At 46.6% G+C, this 19,274-nt stretch overlaps 1 protein-coding gene across 2 annotated transcripts in view; it reads left to right on the top strand.

Moving 5' to 3' along the window:
• exoc3l2b (exocyst complex component 3-like 2b) overlaps positions 1–19,274 on the top strand; it is an 87,490-nt gene that overhangs the window by 10,643 nt on the left and 57,573 nt on the right. The window contains exon 1 of one of the 2 annotated variants that reach the window (XM_075472730.1): positions 8,080–8,258. The exons of the other annotated variant lie outside the window; for it this stretch is intronic. The gene's annotated coding sequence lies outside the window, so the exon portion shown is untranslated. Of the gene's footprint in view, positions 1–8,079; positions 8,259–19,274 lie in introns of those variants that run through there. 2 annotated transcript variants of the gene reach the window in all.

Below are 19,274 nucleotides of genomic sequence, written 5' to 3'. Positions count from 1 at the left end.
CAAAACTACCACAAACAGACACAAAACGGCCACAAACAGACACAAAACGACCACAAACAGACACAAAACGACCACAAACAGACACAAAACTACCACAAACAGACACAAAACGGCCACAAACAGACACAAAACTACCACAAACAGACACAAAACGACCACAAACAGACACAAAACGGCCACAAACAGACACAAAACTACCACAAACAGACACAAAACGACCACAAACAGACACAAAACGACCACAAACAGACACAAAACTACCACAAACAGACACAAAACAAAACAAAACTACCACAAACAGACACAAAACGGCCACAAACAGACACAAAACGAAACAAAACTATCACAAACAGACACAAAACAAAACGACCACAAACAGACACAAAACGAAACAAAATGACACAAAACGACCACAAACAGACACAAAACTAAACAAAACTATTACAAACGGACACAAAACTAAACAAAACGACCACAAACAGACACAAAACTAAACAAAACTATCACAAACAGACACAAAACAAAACGACCACAAACAGACACAAAACGAAACAAAATGACACAAAACGACCACAAACAGACACAAAACTAAACAAAATGACCACAAACAGACACAAAATGACACAAAACTAAACAAAATTACCACAAACAGACACAAAATGACACAAAACTAAACAAAACGACCACAAACAGACACAAACAGACACAAAACGACCACAAAACGAACACAAACAGATACAAAACGACCACAAACAGACACAAAATGACACAAAACGACCACAAACAGACACAAACAGACACAAAACGACCACAAAACGACCACAAAAAGACACAAAACGACCACAAACAGACACAAAATGACACAAAACGACCACAAACAGACACAAAACTACCACAAACAGAGACAAACAGACACAAAACGACCACAAAACGAACACAAACAGATACAAAACGACCACAAAAAGACACAAAACGACCACAAACAGATACAAAACGACCACAAAAAGACACAAAACGACCACAAACAGACACAAACAGACACAAAACTACCACAAACAGAGACAAAACTACCACAAACAGACAAAAAACGACCACAAACAGACACAAAACGACACAAAACGAGCACAAACAGACACAAAATGACACAAAACGAGCACAAACAGACACAAAATGACACAAAACGAACACAAAAAGACACAAAACGACCACAAAACGAACACAAACAGACACAAAATGACACAAAACGAACACAAAAAGACACAAAACGACCACAAAACGAACACAGACACAAAATGACACAAAACGACCACAAAATGACACAAAACGACCACAAACAGACACAAAACGACCACAAACAGACACAAAACTACCACAAACAGACAAAAAACGACCACAAACAGACACAAAACGGCCACAGACACAAAACGACCACAAACAGACACAAAACGACCACAAACAGACACAAAACTACCACAAACAGACACAAAACGACCACAAACAGACACAAAACTACCACAAACAGATACAAAACGACCACAAAAAGACACAAAACGACCACAAACAGACACAAACAGACACAAAACTACCACAAACAGAGACAAAACTACCACAAACAGACAAAAAACGACCACAAACAGACACAAAACGACACAAAACGAGCACAAACAGACACAAAATGACACAAAACGAACACAAAAAGACACAAAACGACCACAAAACGAACACAAACAGACACAAAATGACACAAAACGAACACAAAAAGACACAAAACGACCACAAAACGAACACAAACAGACACAAAATGACACAAAACGACCACAAAATGACAAAAAACGACCACAAAATGACACAAAACGGCCACAAACAGACACAAAACGACCACAAACAGACACAAAACTACCACAAACAGACAAAAAACGACCACAAACAGACACAAAACGGCCACAGACACAAAACGACCACAAACAGACACAAAACGACCACAAACAGACACAAAACTACCACAAACAGACACAAAACTACCACAAACAGACACAAAACGACCACAAACAGACACAAAACTACCACAAACAGACACAAAACGACCACAAACAGACAACAAACGACCACAAACAGACAAAAAACGACCACAAACAGACACAAAACGACCACAAACAGACAAAAAACGACCACAAACAGACACAAAACGGCCACAAACAGACACAAAACGACCACAAACAGACACAAAACGACCACAAACAGACACAAAACTACCACAAACAGACACAAAACGGCCACAAACAGACACAAAACTACCACAAACAGACACAAAACGACCACAAACAGACACAAAACGGCCACAAACAGACACAAAACTACCACAAACAGACACAAAACGGCCACAAACAGACACAAAACGGCCACAAACAGACACAAAACTACCACAAACAGACACAAAACGACCACAAACAGACAAAAAACGACCACAAACAGACACAAAACGGCCACAAACAGACACAAAACGACCACAAACAGACACAAAACGGCCACAAACAGACACAAAACGGCCACAAACAGACACAAAACTACCACAAACAGACACAAAACGGCCACAAACAGACACAAAACTACCACAAACAGACACAAAACGACCACAAACAGACACAAAACGACCACAAACAGACAAAAAAGACCACAAACAGACACAAAACGGCCACAAACAGACACAAAACTACCACAAACAGACACAAAACGACCACAAACAGACACAAAACTACCACAAACAGACACAAAACGACCACAAACAGACACAAAACGGCCACAAACAGACACAAAACTACCACAAACAGACACAAAACGACCACAAACAGACACAAAACGACCACAAACAGACACAAAACGACCACAAACAGACACAAAACGGCCACAAACAGACACAAAACGACCACAAACAGACACAAAACGGCCACAAACAGACACAAAACGACCACAAACAGACAAAAAACGACCACAAACAGACACAAAACGGCCACAAACAGACACAAAACGGCCACAAACAGACACAAAACGACCACAAACAGACAAAAAACGGCCACAAACAGACAAAAAACGGCCACAAACAGACACAAAACGACCACAAACAGACACAAAACGGCCACAAACAGACACAAAACTACCACAAACAGACACAAAACGGCCACAAACAGACACAAAACGACCACAAACAGACAAAAAACGACCACAAACAGACACAAAACGGCCACAAACAGACACAAAACGACCACAAACAGACACAAAACGACCACAAACAGACACAAAACGACCACAAACAGACACAAAACGACCACAAACAGACACAAAACGGCCACAAACAGACACAAAACGACCACAAACAGACACAAAACGGCCACAAACAGACACAAAACGACCACAAACAGACAAAAAACGACCACAAACAGACAAAAAACGACCACAAACAGACACAAAACGACCACAAACAGACACAAAACGACCACAAACAGACACAAAACGACCACAAACAGACACAAAACGACCACAAACAGACACAAAACGGCCACAAACAGACACAAAACGACCACAAACAGACACAAAACTACCACAAACAGACACAAAACGACCACAAACAGACACAAAACGACCACAAACAGACACAAAACTACCACAAACAGACACAAAACGGCCACAAACAGACACAAAACGACCACAAACAGACACAAAACTACCACAAACAGACACAAAACTACCACAAACAGACACAAAACGACCACAAACAGACACAAAACGACCACAAACAGACACAAAACTACCACAAACAGACACAAAACGACCACAAACAGACACAAAACGACCACAAACAGACACAAAACTACCACAAACAGACACAAAACGACCACAAACAGACACAAAACGACCACAAACAGACACAAAACGACCACAAACAGACACAAAACTGTCTAATGAACGTGAAGAAAAATCTGCTGTGTCAGCATTTGTTTTTGCTGGCATTTTTAGTGACTGTAGGACTGCTTAGGTGAGTTTGTCGGCTGAATCTGCTGCTGTGTCTTGTCCTGCCTCCACCTCTGGCACCCTCTATACTTTGATTACCCCCTACCCAAACCAGGGTTTGAATCCCATTCCTACTTGTCTTTACCTCTTCTATTTCTACCCCCTACCCATATTTCTCTCTCTAACTGGCCTGTTCACCTCAGTATCAGCTGCATCCCTCTTAGAACCTCCTCCTCCCCCTCTGTAGCTGTGTTATTGATATCCTTCGGACTGTGGTTTTCTACCTGCCGCTGGACTCCATCCGACTTACTCGATTCTGAAAAAGTACTGCTCGATGCGGCCACACTGCCCTTCCTTTACCACACATCTCTTTCTTCCCTGATGCATTTTAAGGCCTCTAACTGACGTTACTTTCTGCCACAAACCTGGAGCTTACTTCCCTCTAGTCTACCACTTTTATTTTGTCCAACTACGCTCTATTTCCTATTCTACTATTCTGCCCAGTTCTAGCCCTGGAGAATAGGTCCGTGCCCCTATCCTTCACTGAGTCATGTCTCCACCTCATAGTCATGTTCGTTCCAGTGTCAGCTGCCCTGTAGTCTGCCTGTGAGCCATCTTCCGCCCCTGCTCTCGCTGACCCTAGGGGTATTCTCTTTAATCTGTTTGTAGCTTATTTTGGTTGTAACAAAGCTGCTAGGCCTCGCTACCGCTACCATGGATTGCGAGCCCATGGCAGCACCTTTGCACTGGAAAAAATGCCCCTCCAAAAATAAGTAAGAAAAACAACAAATAAAAGACGGTTTTGCTTGAAATAAGCTAAAAAAATCTGCCAATGGAACTAGTGAAAATCGGCTTGTCCAGATTTCTTGAAATAAAATGTGATATTTGGGACTTTTGAGATAAAAGTGATCTTGAAATTAGCTTAAAAACCTCTTCAAATGTAAAAAAAAAGCTTGTTTCATATGAAATGTGACTCAAAACAATTTGTTTTCAAGACTTTTTCATTTAACAAGATATTCCAGATGTATTGTCTTCAAACAAGTCCCTATATCTAGAAAAAAATCAAAGTCTTACCAAGTATATTTGTCTCATTTCTAGACAAAATATCTCATTACACTTAATATCAGACACAACTGCCTAACAAGTTCTATTTCAGCCAGATATAGGGACTTGTTTTAATACAATACATCTGGAATATCTTGTTAAATGAAAAAGTCTTGAAAACAAATTGTTTTGAGTCACATATCATATGAAACAAGCTTTTTTTTTTCATTTGAAGAGGTTTTTAAGCTAATTTCAAGATCACTTTTATCTCAAAAGTCCTAAATATCACATCTTATTTCAAGAAATCTGGACAAGCCGATTTTCACTAGTTCCATTGGCAGATTTATTCGCTTATTTCAAGCAAAAACGTCTTTTATTTGTGTTTTTTTTGGTTATTTTTGGAGGGGCATTTTTTTCCAGTGTATCTGGCTGAAATAGAGCTTGTTAGGCAGTTGTGTTTTATATTAAGTGTAATGAGATATTTGGACTAGAAATGAGACAAATATACTTGGTAAGACTTTGATTTTTTCCAGTGGGGGGTCTTTCCCTTGTTGTCAGCTGCCCTATTCACAGCAGTCACTAGCTGGGCTGGATTTGGATTCAAGGTAAACACAAGAAACTTGTGCTAAAGGAAAAAAAAATGGGCCAGACTCAGTGAATAATTCCCTATAATATAGATCCAAAAGGACTCAAAGTGCATTATTATAATAGACTATGAGAGATCAGTGTACACCAATGCAATTTCTATTAACTTTACTACAACAGTCAAATGTGTATCTGTCAAATTGATGGACCTGAAAAAATAACTAAATGATTCTACATGGTTGTGGAACCTGAGTCCATAAAGTTTACATTATGCTTTTGAACTATATAGGCCTATAACTAAATACAAAATGTTATCAACATGCCAGGCTAGCAATTCATAATGGTACGGTGTTGCCATTTGGCAACATACACATTTTTAACATTTTCTATTAATTAAAGATCAAGTACAGTGCAATAAACTACAGAATAATGAACTTAACTCGCCTTTTATTGAATATATATTTTTTTACCAGTTGAAAAATGTCATTAAAACACTTTTTTTAGCCGTTTTTGGGGAGTCAAATGTTGAGGCTCCTCCCTGTGACGATGTCTGCAGAAAAGGGGTTCAAAATGGCCTCCAGAAAGTCATGTGACAGATTTAAACACTGCTATTGGTTAACTCAGAACCCCACCTCTCTTTTAATGCATTGCATCATAACTGGGTATGTATTGTCTATGTGTAGAAGGCTTAAAATGGGTTTGTTGCCAAATGGCAACGTCGTACCATAGAGGGTTGGGAGAAGAAGAAAACTTCAGAAGTTAGAGATGATATGTTAGATATTCTCCCAAAGCGTTTAAACCTTTAACAGTAGCAGAAAACTTCAGATTTAAGGCGGAATCGTGGAGTTGCTGACGTCCTCGGGGGGCTGAGGTGACCTCGTGTTGGGGGGGTGGATTCAGATGGTCCCGGACCAAGCCTCAGACTGACAGTGTTTCTTTGGCTCCGCCCCCAGCTCCGTGGCCTTTGTCTCATGCGTCCTGTCGCTGTTTATTACACAGCAGATATGCTGCTCAGTCATGCAACAGCCCTCATGGAGCAGGCTCCTGCTTCAGAGGGGGGGGGGCAGCAGTGTGATCAGATAACAGATATCAGATGCATCTCCGCGGGACTCAAACGTACATAAAGACCCTGCGGGCCCCATGATGAATGCACACGATAACAGAGTCTCTGTCTTACAGGGAGACGTTTTATTCCTGCTTTCAATGTTTTTCTGTCCGTTTAACTGAGAAAAGTCACAGAAAGTCACAGCTGGACAGCACGGGCTGAATGTAAAGAAGCTGCTGAGGTGAAACAGATTCATATCAGTGAGTCCGGCTGGTGTTACACTAAAGACTGATGATCAGCTGTTCTCTCTGGGAGTGAATGAGCTGCATCACTGTGACCACGACGCTGCTTTCTGTGTCACAGAGTGAAAAACTGGGTTTAAATCCTAAAAAAGAGGAACTCTGAGCATAAAAACAGCTCCCAGGGTCCCAGATGCTGCTGGAAGAACTCAGCATGAAACAGAAGCATCACTGAGGCTCTGTGTTCATCAGGAAGCACATGATCCCTGAGGGAGATTTTCATCCTGTCTCACCTGATGCAGCTCTTAGTTTTTATTTTACTTTCTGACCTGAACTGTCCTGGCTCATTGATCAGCTTTATCTAACCCTTCCAGGGGGGGACGCACCGCTCTGCAGCTCTGGGCTCGTCCTGTTGCCCCGCTGCTGGAACCCTCTGAAGCTGGAAATGCACGAGTCACTGACACCTATATAAAGTGCATTACAGTAATCCAGCCGTGAGGTCACACAGTGCTGTTTCAGAACGGGTTTTACTTTGGCTAAAGTGGAAAAACTGGATTTTACAACAGCTCTGATGGAGTTAAAAGCAGACAAACACTGGCGTATCAATTAGCTTTCAGCAGATAAATGCAGCAGTAAATGCACTCAGTGCACGGACGGCGTCCCCAGAGAAAGCTGCAGAGCTGAGAGGTTCCAACCTTCAGAGAGTCGTCAGAGCAGAACATGGAGATGTAATGATTCACAAGCTGTTTCCCTCATCCTCAACCGAGCACACGTGCACACACATGCACACGTGCACACACACGGGTGTGATTACGCTGCTGACAGATGCAGCTGATGAGAAACAGGAAGTGGTTTAACTTTGCAGAAGAAGGTGGTCAGAGTCAGATGGGCCTGGGCCCCGCGGGGGCCCCTCGTTGATATGAGGCCCTGCTGCAGCTCCACCTGGGCAGGTGTTCCTCACAGCTGTGACATCATCCTGACGTCAGAAGGTGGAATAATGAGCTCTGTTTGTCTCTTTGAGTCCAAAGATGATCCAAAGGTTCACTAACTTAAATCCAGCTTTAACCCGTCAGAGCGCGGCTCTCCTTCACGGTTTCCTTATTTCCGGCTGTTCCCGAACGCAGCACGTGGCCCCGCCCTCTCTAATGAGCTGCTCGCGCGCGGACTGCAGCGTGCGCGTGTAGGGCCAGCGCTTCTGCAGTCAGCTGTTGGATCTCTGCTGGGTCGGAGCTCCGCTTTTTCTCCCCGAACATCCGACTCTTTGCCCCCCGCTCGGGGCGCGTTCTGCCCGGATTCTGTTGACGGTCTGAGCCGCTGATCCTCCGCGATGTCTCCCCGCTGTAAGTCCACCAACTCCGGCTGATTTAAGGGCAGAAAGTTTACACTTTAGAGGTCAAATGTGCGCAGATGTGCAGCATGAAGGGAGTTCTTATTGGTTCTTATTGGAATAAAGAGGATTAATGTTCTTATTGTTGGGATTATTTGGCTTCCAGAACAGAAGGTGAAAAGAATCCCACAAACTTTCCCTTTAGAGCAGCTGGAGTCAGACTGATGTTTGTGGGTCAGAACTGAGTCAGTCTGTTCTGATCTGACTTTAAACATTAAAGGGACAGTTCGCCTCTTCTGACATGAAGCTGTATAAAATCCCATATCAGCAACATCATTTATGAACATGTGATATGGAGAGAAAATAGGGCCAAGAGATTGTGAGGTCTGAATTTTTCCTGGAGAACCATTTTGTGATGCAAATGTATTAGTAAGAAAATGTTCATAAATTTAAGTCATCCTGACTGACTGAACTCTGGTTAGTTCCTTTCTGAATGAACTGAGCCTGAGGAACACCCTCCCGGTACTCTGATCCTGAAGGCTCTTCCTTCCTCAGGGTCTCCAGCTGATGAACCCGTCTTTAAAAATATTTATCCACATTTTCATCACTTTTGATCAGTTCAGAATCAGAAAACCAGTTTAAACCAGTTTCTGGGTGCAACATGGGAGCGAATCTGACAATCTGACACGTTCAGAGATCCTGTGCTGCGTTCAGAGATCCTGTGCTGCGTTCAGAGATCCTGTGCTGCGTTCAGAGATCCTGTGCTGCGTTCAGGTGTCTGTGCTGCGTTCAGGTGTCTGTGCTGCGTTCACTGACTCGTCCTGTCAGATTTCCATCAGCTGGTCTGAGTTTCGCTGTTTTTTTCTTCCATTGAAGCAGCAAACAGAACAGAGTCCATCACTCCTTCCTCTCTTTATTCCTTCACCACAGTGATTCCTCCTCTTCTTCTTCTTCTTCTCCTCCTCCTCCTCTTCCTCCTCCTCTTCTTCTTCTTCTTCTTCTTCTCCTCCTCCTCCTCCTCTTCCTCCTCCTCTTCTTCTTCTTCTTCTTCTTCTTCTTCTTCTTCTTCTTCTTCTTCTTCTTCTTCTTCTCCTCCTCCTCCTCCTCTTCCTCCTCCTCTTCTTCTTCTTCTTCTTCTCCTCCTCCTCCTCTTCCTCCTCCTCTTCTTCTTCTTCTTCTTCTTCTCCTCCTCCTCCTCCTCCTCCTCCTCCAGCAGATGAAAATGAATGACTGAATGAATGCTGCAGTGTTCGATGTTCCCCCGCTGACAGTTTTATTCTAACTTCCTGTCAGAAGCACAAACAGAAATGTCAGAACTTGTTTCCGTCCCATCAGGATCTGCGTTGCCCTTTGACCTCCGTCCGGTTGCTGCTGGTTCTGTCTGATGGTAGCGTGCGTTGGACGTGATGCTAGCTGAATCTCAGGCTAACGTCCACACGTCCCAGTTTATTGGTGGTCAGCTGGAATAAAACAGTCCTGATGGAAAAGAACAGACTTCATGCTCACAAGATGTTTTACAGCCAAACGTCTTCAGAATCAGACCGCAGCTCAATGTGAGTCAGAACATGTGCAGAGAGTCAGAACATGTGCAGAGCTCCAGAACATGTGCAGACCTCCTGAACATGTGCAGAGCTCCAGAACATGTGCAGAGCTCCAGAACATGTGCAGAGAGTCAGAACATGTGCAGAGCTCCAGAACATGTGCAGAGAGTCAGAACATGTGCAGAGCTCCAGAACATGTGCAGAGAGTCAGAACATGTGCAGAGCTCCAGAACATGTGCAGAGCTCCAGAACATGTGCAGACCTCCTGAACATGTGCAGAGCTCCAGAACATGTGCAGAGTCAGAACATGTGCAGAGCTCCTGAACATGTGCAGAGCTCCAGAACATGTGCAGAGCTCCAAAACATGTGCAGAGCTCCAGAACATGTGCAGAGCTCCAGAACATGTGCAGAGCTCCTGAACATGTGCAGAGCTCCTGAACATGTGCAGAGCTCCTGAACATGTGCAGAGAGTCAGAACATGTGCAGAGCTCCAGAACATGTGCAGAGCTCCAGAACATGTGCAGAGCTCCAGAACATGTGCAGAGCTCCTGAACATGTGCAGAGCTCCTGAACATGTGCAGAGAGTCAGAACATGTGCAGACCTCCTGAACATGTGCAGAGCTCCAGAACATGTGCAGAGAGTCAGAACATGTGCAGAGCTCCTGAACATGTGCAGAGCTCCAGAACATGTGCAGAGCTCCAAAACATGTGCAGAGCTCCAGAACATGTGCAGAGCTCCTGAACATGTGCAGAGCTCCAGAACATGTGCAGAGTCAGAACATGTGCAGAGCTCCAGAACATGTGCAGAGCTCCAGAACATGTGCAGAGCTCCAGAACATGTGCAGAGCTCCTGAACATGTGCAGAGCTCCTGAACATGTGCAGAGAGTCAGAACATGTGCAGAGCTCCAGAACATGTGCAGAGCTCCTTAACATGTGCAGAGCTCCAGAACATGTGCAGAGCTCCAGAACATGTGCAGAGCTCCTGAACATGTGCAGAGCTCCTGAACATGTGCAGAGCTCCTGAACATGTGCAGAGAGTCAGAACATGTGCAGAGCTCCAGAACATGTGCAGAGCTCCAGAACATGTGCAGAGCTCCAGAACATGTGCAGAGCTCCTGAACATGTGCAGAGCTCCTGAACATGTGCAGAGAGTCAGAACATGTGCAGAGCTCCTGAACATGTGCAGAGCTCCTTAACATGTGCAGAGCTCCTGAACATGTGCAGAGCTCCTGAACATGTGCAGAGCTCCAGAACATGTGCAGAGCTCCTTAACATGTGCAGAGCTCCTGAACATGTGCAGAGAGTCAGAACATGTGCAGAGCTCCTGAACATGTGCAGAGCTCCTGAACATGTGCAGAGCTCCTGAACATGTGCAGACCTCCTGAACATGTGCAGAGCTCCAGAACATGTGCAGAGAGTCAGAACATGTGCAGAGCTCCTGAACATGTGCAGAGCTCCTGAACATGTGCAGAGCTCCAGAACATGTGCAGAGCTCCAAAACATGTGCAGAGCTCCAGAACATGTGCAGAGCTCCTGAACATGTGCAGAGCTCCAGAACATGTGCAGAGTCAGAACATGTGCAGAGCTCCAGAACATGTGCAGAGCTCCAGAACATGTGCAGAGCTCCAGAACATGTGCAGAGCTCCAAAACATGTGCAGAGCTCCAGAACATGTGCAGAGCTCCTGAACATGTGCAGAGCTCCTGAACATGTGCAGAGCTCCTGAACATGTGCAGAGAGTCAGAACATGTGCAGAGCTCCAGAACATGTGCAGAGCTCCTTAACATGTGCAGAGCTCCAGAACATGTGCAGAGCTCCAAAACATGTGCAGAGCTCCAGAACATGTGCAGAGCTCCAGAACATGTGCAGAGCTCCTGAACATGTGCAGAGCTCCTGAACATGTGCAGAGCTCCTGAACATGTGCAGAGAGTCAGAACATGTGCAGAGCTCCAGAACATGTGCAGAGCTCCAGAACATGTGCAGAGCTCCTGAACATGTGCAGAGCTCCTGAACATGTGCAGAGAGTCAGAACATGTGCAGAGCTCCAGAACATGTGCAGAGCTCCTTAACATGTGCAGAGCTCCTGAACATGTGCAGAGCTCCTGAACATGTGCAGAGCTCCAGAACATGTGCAGAGCTCCTTAACATGTGCAGAGCTCCTGAACATGTGCAGAGAGTCAGAACATGTGCAGAGCTCCAGAACATGTGCAGAGCTCCTTAACATGTGCAGAGCTCCTGAACATGTGCAGAGAGTCAGAACATGTGCAGAGCTCCAGAACATGTGCAGAGAGTCAGAACATGTGCAGAGCTCCAGAACATGTGCAGAGCTCCTGAACATGTGCAGAGCTCCAGAACATGTGCAGAGCTCCTGAACATGTGCAGAGCTCCAGAATATGTGCAGAGAGTCAGAACATGTGCAGAGCTCCAGAACATGTGCAGAGCTCCTTAACATGTGCAGAGCTCCTGAACATGTGCAGAGCTCCTGAACATGTGCAGAGCTCCAGAACATGTGCAGAGCTCCAGAACATGTGCAGGGCTCCTGAACATGTGCAGAGCTCCAGAACATGTGCAGAGCTCCTGAACATGTGCAGAGCTCCTGAACATGTGCAGAGCTCCTTAACATGTGCAGAGCTCCTGAACATGTGCAGAGAGTCAGAACATGTGCAGAGAGTCAGAACATGTGCAGAGCTCCAGAACATGTGCAGAGCTCCAGAACATGTGCAGAGCTCCAGAACATGTGCAGAGCTCCTGAACATGTGCAGAGCTCCAGAACATGTGCAGAGCTCCAGAACATGTGCAGAGCTCCTGAACATGTGCAGAGCTCCAGAACATATGCAGAGCTCCTGAACATGTGCAGAGCTCCTGAACATGTGCAGAGAGTCAGAACATGTGCAGAGCTCCAGAACATGTGCAGAGCTCCTGAACATGTGCAGAGCTCCAGAACATGTGCAGAGCTCCAGAACATGTGCAGAGAGTCAGAACATGTGCAGAGTTCCAGAACATGTGCAGAGCTCCAGAACATGTGCAGAGCTCCTGAACATGTGCAGAGCTCCTGAACATGTGCAGAGCTCCTGAACATGTGCAGAGCTCCTTAACATGTGCAGAGCTCCAGAACATGTGCAGAGCTCCAGAACATGTGCAGAGCTCCAGAACATGTGCAGAGAGTCAGAACATGTGCAGAGCTCCAGAATATGTGCAGAGAGTCAGAATATGTGCAGAGCTCCTGAACATGTGCAGAGCTCCAGAACATGTGCAGAGCTCCAGAACATGTGCAGAGCTCCAGAACATGTGCAGAGCTCCAGAACATGTGCAGAGAGTCAGAACATGTGCAGAGCTCCAGAATATGTGCAGAGAGTCAGAATATGTGCAGAGCTCCAGAACATGTGCAGAGCTCCAGAATATGTGCAGAGCTCCAGAACATGTGCAGAGCTCCAGAACATGTGCAGAGCTCCAGAACATGTGCAGAGCTCCAGAACATGTGCAGAGCTCCAGAATATGTGCAGAGAGTCAGAATATGTGCAGAGAGTCAGAACATGTGCAGAGCTCCAGAACATGTGCAGAGCTCCAGAACATGTGCAGAGCTCCAGAACATGTGCAGAGCTCCAGAACATGTGCAGAGAGTCAGAACATGTGCAGAGCTCCAGAACATGTGCAGAGAGTCAGAACATGTGCAGAGCTCCAGAACATGTGCAGAGCTCCAGAACATGTGCAGAGCTCCAGAACATGTGCAGAGAGTCAGAACATGTGCAGAGAGTCAGAACATGTGCAGAGCTCCAGAACATGTGCAGAGCTCCAGAACATGTGCAGAGCTCCAGAACATGTGCAGAGCTCCAGAACATGTGCAGAGAGTCAGAACATGTGCAGAGCTCCAGAACATGTGCAGAGAGTCAGAACATGTGCAGAGCTCCAGAACATGTGCAGAGCTCCAGAACATGTGCAGAGCTCCAGAACATGTGCAGAGAGTCAGAACATGTGCAGAGAGTCAGAACATGTGCAGAGCTCCAGAACATGTGCAGAGAGTCAGAACATGTGCAGAGCTCCTGAACATGTGCAGAGCTCCAGAACATGTGCAGAGCTCCAGAACATGTGCAGAGCTCCAGAACATGTGCAGAGCTCCAGAACATGTGCAGAGCTCCTGAACATGTGCAGAGCTCCTTAACATGTGCAGAGCTCCAGAACATGTGCAGAGCTCCAGAACATGTGCAGAGCTCCAGAACATGTGCAGAGAGTCAGAACATGTGCAGAGCTCCAGAATATGTGCAGAGAGTCAGAATATGTGCAGAGCTCCTGAACATGTGCAGAGCTCCAGAACATGTGCAGAGCTCCAGAACATGTGCAGAGCTCCAGAACATGTGCAGAGCTCCAGAACATGTGCAGAGAGTCAGAACATGTGCAGAGCTCCAGAATATGTGCAGAGAGTCAGAATATGTGCAGAGCTCCAGAACATGTGCAGAGCTCCAGAATATGTGCAGAGCTCCAGAACATGTGCAGAGCTCCAGAACATGTGCAGAGCTCCAGAACATGTGCAGAGCTCCAGAACATGTGCAGAGCTCCAGAATATGTGCAGAGAGTCAGAATATGTGCAGAGAGTCAGAACATGTGCAGAGCTCCAGAACATGTGCAGAGCTCCAGAACATGTGCAGAGCTCCAGAACATGTGCAGAGAGTCAGAACATGTGCAGAGCTCCAGAACATGTGCAGAGAGTCAGAACATGTGCAGAGCTCCAGAACATGTGCAGAGCTCCAGAACATGTGCAGAGCTCCAGAACATGTGCAGAGAGTCAGAACATGTGCAGAGAGTCAGAACATGTGCAGAGCTCCAGAACATGTGCAGAGCTCCAGAACATGTGCAGAGCTCCAGAACATGTGCAGAGCTCCAGAACATGTGCAGAGAGTCAGAACATGTGCAGAGCTCCAGAACATGTGCAGAGAGTCAGAACATGTGCAGAGCTCCAGAACATGTGCAGAGCTCCAGAACATGTGCAGAGCTCCAGAACATGTGCAGAGAGTCAGAACATGTGCAGAGAGTCAGAACATGTGCAGAGCTCCAGAACATGTGCAGAGAGTCAGAACATGTGCAGAGCTCCTGAACATGTGCAGAGCTCCAGAACATGTGCAGAGCTCCAGAACATGTGCAGAGCTCCAGAACATGTGCAGAGCTCCAGAACATGTGCAGAGCTCCAGAACATGTGCAGAGAGTCAGAACATGTGCAGAGAGTCAGAACATGTGCAGAGCTCCAGAACATGTGCAGAGAGTCAGAACATGTGCAGAGCTCCTGAACATGTGCAGAGCTCCTGAACATGTGCAGAGCTAACCACAGCGGCTGTTGAAGGAACAACGTGAGCTTCGCGCTGGTAGCAGTAGGGGCGTACACGCATGCGCATTGCTTCTTCTATTGTTCTGGTGTAACCGGTGGGGGTGGCTTACAGCGCACCTAGAGGTGTGGCGTGTGTACTGCAGCATTTTCAGCGTTTTCAGCGTTTTCAGCGTTTTCATTGTTTCCATCTGGACCTGATTCTCTACAGAAGCTTTCCTGTGTGGTCGCAATAATTTTTGTACCCGTTTTAAAGAAAAAACTTGTTTCGTTTTCGTGTAGCCGTAGCCTGAGTTTTACTTATATTGACTTTATATCCTGATAATTGACCGTACTGTTCAAATGATTGCATCAATTTAGGTAGAGAGCATGTTGGGTGCCCAAGATAGACCAGAATGTCGTCTGCATAACATGCCAATTTATATTCCGTCCCTTTAATAGTGATTCCCTTGATGTCTTCATTTTGTCTAATATACTGAGCTAGTGGCTCCAAATATAATGCAAAGAGTAGTGGTGACCAAGCGCTGCCCTGTCTGGAGCCTCTTTCTAGCGTAAAGCTATTTGATAAATATCCGTTGATTTTAATCCTAGCAGTAGATGGAAGCTTTTTTAACTCATTTCCTAACATGTCAGAGAACATTTAAACAGGCTGAAATGAGCACAGATTCTTTCATACAGATATATGAGTGAGTTTTACTGATGGAGGGGTAAAGAGGAGGAGGGCTGGTCATCAGGCAGGTGAAGACTTTGTGCTGATACTGTGCAGATGGGCTGATGGTCTCATAGAGGTTCAGCTGAAGGTGGTGTTCCCTCTCTGGGCTGTTTTGATTCACTCCAACACCAACATACAGAGCTAATCCGGTTTATCTGCCCCAGGAGGCGGCTGATAAACACAGAGAGCAACACCAAGCATTAAGATCCTTCCTCTGATCTGACACCAGTTCATCAGCTGCTGTCAGCTGCTGTGAGCGGGGGGGTTTCTGTTGTTAGCGCTCAGCAGGGAAACAGGTTGAACAGCTTGTTCCAGATGTACAGATAAGGCTGATGCAGGCTCAGGTGTCCCTATAATGACTGTGGGACACCCTTCCACTGTTTAATATCTGTGGAACTGGCTTGAAGTTTCCTGGTCCAATGGACGGAACAACTTCCTCCTTCAGACTGAATAGGAGCTGCTGAAATGTTGCTTCATGTTATAGGCTACCTTTACACGGAAACGATCTTTTAAATCTGCGTTTAGACGAGCGTTTTACGGTGAAAATCTGCGCGCATACGGAAACGCAAAAGTGTGTGACGTTTCATATTTATTTATCGATGCAGTAAACACGCCAGATGGCTCGCTCGCCTGCTCTCTGAATGAACTTCAAGAATTTGGAGAACGTAGTTCATATTTTGGTCTGTTCTTTACTGCACTCGCTCATCATTGCTGTTATCTGATGAAATCACCGCGCCTAAGGCGAGTTGAAAGTCCGCAGGGACGGACATGTTGATGGCCTACTGATGTGTTTCCACGGTTTCCTGGCGCTTTATTATGCTTGTCACGTCATTTCTATGTGACGAGAAACGCAGTTTTGCGTTTTCATCCTTTACACGGTAAATGTCCCCCAGCTGTCCCCCCCAGCTGCCCCCCGATGTCCACCAGCTGCCCCCCAGCTGCCCCCCTATGTCCCCCAGCTGCCCCCCAGCTGCCCCCCTATGTCCCCCAGCTGTCCCCCCCAGCTGCCCCCCGATGTCCCCCAGCTGCCCCCCTATGTCCCCCAGCTGTCCCCCCCAGCTGCCCCCCGATGTCCCCCAGCTGCCCCCCAGCTGGCCCCCCGATGTCCCCCGGTGTCCCTCTGTGAGCTCACAGGTCCCCACGCTGCATCTGGGGCTCATTGAAACCTGCAGACTCAGCTTCTTTCTGAGGAAAAGCAGCTGTTCACAGAAGTGTGACATCATCATTCTGCTGCTGAAGCTCTGGCAGGAGATATTTCAGCTCTTTATTCTACCTAACAGAGACTCTGCCAGAGATCAGAGCTGAGTGTGGGCAGTGGGCAGTGTTCAGAACCCCGGGACTTCCTGCTTCCTGCTTCACATGAAGGAGGAACCCATCAGAGATGGATATAAAGAAGTCTGTTCTTCCTCTGAGTCAGAACCAGGCAGGCTTGGGCTTCCATGAGCAGAGAAATGATGAGAAACCAAGCTGCCTGTACTTTCATAGATGGGAAACTCAGCTGGCTGCCTGCAGCTCTGTGGGAGAGTCCGGCTCACAGAGATGCTTCTGCATCAAACTGCCCACTTATCATTCCAGCCACTTACCAGCAGATTCCCAGTAAAATTCCACGTCTGCAGCCAGACTCTGTGTGTAAACACAACACATCATGTGTTTGTGTTCACCTTTTGTCCTCCAGCAGAGTGGAAACAAGACGCAGATATCCCATCCAAAGACTGTTTTAGGATCCACAAACTGCAGAGTTTCAGCTGCTTAAATCAAGCTGAGACACGTTCACCAATGTTTTCATTTACTCACATGCTACTCGCATGTAGCTGCTCACATGTAGCAACTCACATGTAGCTACTCGCATGTAGCTGCTCGCATGTAGCTACTCACATGTAGCTGCTCGCATGTAGCTGCTCGCATGTAGCTGCTCGCATGTAGCTGCTCGCATGTAGCTGCTCGCATGTAGCTGCTCGCATGTAGCTGCTCACATGTAGCAACTCACATGTAGCTACTCGCATGTAGCTGCTCGCATGTAGCAACTCGCATGTAGCTACTCGCATGTAGCTACTCGCATGTAGCTGCTCACATGTAGCAACTCACATGTAGCTACTCGCATGTAGCTGCTCACATGTAGCAACTCACATGTAGCTACTCGCATGTAGCTACTCGCATGTAGCTGCTCACATGTAGCAACTCACATGTAGCTACTCGCATGTAGCTGCTCGCATGTAGCTGCTCGCATGTAGCTACTCACATGTAGCTGCTCGCATGTAGCTGCTCGCATGTAGCTGCTCGCATGTAGCTGCTCGCATGTAGCTACTCGCATGTAGCTGCTCACATGTAGCTACTCGCATGTGGCTACTGACATGTGGCTACTCGCATGTGGCTACTGACATGTGGCTACTCGCATGTAGCTACTCGCATGTGGCTACTGGCATGTGGCTACTGACATGTGGCTACTCGCATGTGGCTACTGACATGTGGCTACTCGCATGTAGCTACTCGCATGTGGCTACTGGCATGTGGCTACTCGCATGTGGCTACTGGCATTTGGCTACTGGCATGTGGCTACTGGTATGTAGCTACTGGCATTTGGCTACTGGCATGTGGCTACTGGCATGTAGCTACTCGCATGTGGCTACTGGCATTTGGCTACTGGCATGTGGCTACTGGCATGTAGCTACTGGCATTTGGCTACTGGCATGTGGCTACTCGCATGTAGCTACTGGCATTTGGCTACTGGCATGTGGCTACTGGCATGTGGCTACTCGCATGTGGCTACTGGCATTTGGCTACTGGCATGTGGCTACTGGCATGTAGCTACTGGCATTTGGCTACTGGCATGTGGCTACTCGCATGTAGCTACTCGCATGTGGCTACTGACATGTGGCTACTCGCATGTGGCTACTGACATGTGGCTACTCGCATGTAGCTACTCGCATGTGGCTACTGGCATGTGGCTACTGACATGTGGCTACTCGCATGTGGCTACTGACATGTGGCTACTCGCATGTAGCTACTCGCATGTGGCTACTGGCATGTAGCTACTCGCATGTAGCTACTGGCATTTGGCTACTGGCATGTGGCTACTGGCATGTAGCTACTCGCATGTGGCTACTCGCATGTGGCTACTGACATGTGGCTACTCGCATGTAGCTACTGGCATTTGGCTACTGGCATGTAGCTACTGGCATGTGGCTACTGGCATGTGGCTACTGACATGTGGCTACTGGCATGTGGCTACTGACATGTGGCTACTCGCATGTAGCTACTGGCATTTGGCTACTGGCATGTAGCTACTGGCATGTGGCTACTCGCATATGGTTACTGGCATGTGGCTACTCGCATGTGGCTACTGACATTTGGCTACTCGCATGTGGCTACTGACATGTGGCTACTCGCATGTAGCTACTGGCATGTGGCTACTGGCATGTGGCTACTGACATGTGGCTACTCGCATGTGGCTACTGACATGTG

Source organism: Odontesthes bonariensis, chromosome 9, assembly GCF_027942865.1.
Source record: "Odontesthes bonariensis isolate fOdoBon6 chromosome 9, fOdoBon6.hap1, whole genome shotgun sequence".
Taxonomy (NCBI): domain Eukaryota; kingdom Metazoa; phylum Chordata; class Actinopteri; order Atheriniformes; family Atherinopsidae; genus Odontesthes; species Odontesthes bonariensis.
Note: the sequence above shows the minus strand (reverse complement) of the source record. Positions and strands in the feature narration are given on the sequence as shown.